We start from the raw sequence: 1839 nt of genomic DNA, 5'->3' as shown, positions 1-1839 counted from the left end.
CCCCCTAGTTTCTAACCTTGCATCCTCTTCCATTACTGACAATCCTCCGAGGCGAGGTTTAAAAATGATTTCATATAAGTTGTTTTTCAAATCTATTTTAAAAATTAATCAAATGACAAAAATAATCTTATAAATTATAAAAAATGTATTATTTTTCTCTAATCCTTACCGTTCTATATTTAGGGTCTTGTGAGAAACGAGTTTTCATTTTTTTACATTCACTCGTCTAAATATGAAATATGTAGTAAGGCTTAGTTTTATGATCGCGGAAAATTTAAAATCCGTTTTTTTCTACTCAAGTAATCGTTTTAATATCCCCCGAGACCAAATAACCAATTCTAAAAAAATAGTGTGTGGATAGTGTATTTTTTTTGTTTGCATATATAGGAAAAACTAAAACAAAAACGAAAAATTATACGAAACTGAAATTTTATGTCCAAGGTAGATAAATTTTGTAGGATATAAGAGCAACAATTTTGGTAAAATCGACTATCCGAAAGAGGAGTGTTATATCGTATATTCGATTTTTACATTTTCTCCAAAACGAGTCCCACAATTTTGATCAAACTCCTCATATTGATGTACAAGTGTGTGGCATCTAATATCAGCTGTCATATCATTGCAATAGTCTGGTAGGACTTAAATAATGATTTAAAAAAAAAAGTCCTTGAATATATAAGAAACATTTATACATAAAATTACATACATAAAATTTAATAATTAGGTTTTATTTTTTTTTTTTACTTTATTTATTCGTACATTTCTTCATATTTAAGACTAACAGGAAATATGATATCTTGCTAAATGACGAACAAATGGTATGAGCGTCACAATAGAGACTCATGGTGCTTCCTCCTGGATTTAATTTATTTCATTATTTAACTAAGAAGATTCTTCGTCCTGTTCCTTTTTAGTCTTTGGTATGTGTTGTCGGGAATGTTCGTGGTAGTTTATTAGTCTTGTACTAGTTTATTCGTGTGGTGGTATATTATGACATGAAATGTCTTGTATGATATTTTAATGTGGTCTTGTACAGTAGGAATGTAATGAACTAAAGAAAAAAAGTTTCTAGTTTCCAAGGTTGTTATGGCAATAGTTTTTATAACAAAATTTTCATTCACTTACCTGTACTTGAAATATATAGTAAGGAGAAATATTTCCATTCTCTAAAATTAGGAAATTGCTATTTCGGAACGAGCAAGGATTAATTTTGATCTCAATGTAGGGTGGTAAGCAGTATGTAGAATTCTTTTTGAGTACCTTTTATGATAAAGACCTTTAAAAACAACTTTTAGACCCTGCAACAAATAAAATATCATATTAAAGAAAACTTATGTTTAATTTATACATTCGTAAAAGTGATTAATATTGTGATGTTTATATGTGAGGTTATAGATAAATGTTTTTAATACTTATTTGAAAAGTGTAATAAAAAAAAAAGAATTAACTCACTTCATAGGGGAAAGGTTCTCCTCTAAGTTTGTTTCCCATGTTCACCAAAGCAATGGAGTATTTTTCTACCACAACTGTTTTATTATTCTTCCGAGAAAACTCAAAAATTTAGGGTTAGAAATCACATCAAGATGAATTACGTCAGTAACATATGGATAAACAATTTTCAATAAATCATCTTATAGTTCCAGAGTTGTCCGAGAGGGTTCATTAGATACATTTTATATGATTATGTTGGGAATATAGGTTTTTCAATTACTATTAGTTTTACAAGGAAAATTTTATTAATATTAGCCAAAAAACACTTCAAGAATAATTCATAGACATAATAGCTTAAAAATTAGGTTTATCTTTTATTAAATTTGTCCATAAAAATAACTGCATTTC

General features: G+C 28.0%; 1 long non-coding RNA gene across 1 annotated transcript in view; it reads right to left on the bottom strand.

Annotated features, from left to right (window-relative positions):
* Positions 1-1577, bottom strand: part of LOC106691180 (uncharacterized) — a 2747-nt gene extending 1170 nt beyond the window's left edge. The window contains exons 1-2 of the long non-coding RNA XR_001344744.2: positions 1453-1577; positions 1126-1298 (exon numbers count right to left, since the gene is read on the bottom strand). This is a non-coding gene — a long non-coding RNA (uncharacterized lncRNA). The remainder of the gene's footprint in view (positions 1-1125; positions 1299-1452) is intronic.
* Between the last annotated feature and the right edge of the window lie 262 nt (positions 1578-1839).

This window comes from Halyomorpha halys, unplaced genomic scaffold, assembly GCF_000696795.3.
Source record: "Halyomorpha halys isolate HHAL.00 unplaced genomic scaffold, Hhal_1.1 Scaffold2135.1, whole genome shotgun sequence".
NCBI lineage: Eukaryota > Metazoa > Arthropoda > Insecta > Hemiptera > Pentatomidae > Halyomorpha > Halyomorpha halys.
Note: the sequence above shows the minus strand (reverse complement) of the source record. Positions and strands in the feature narration are given on the sequence as shown.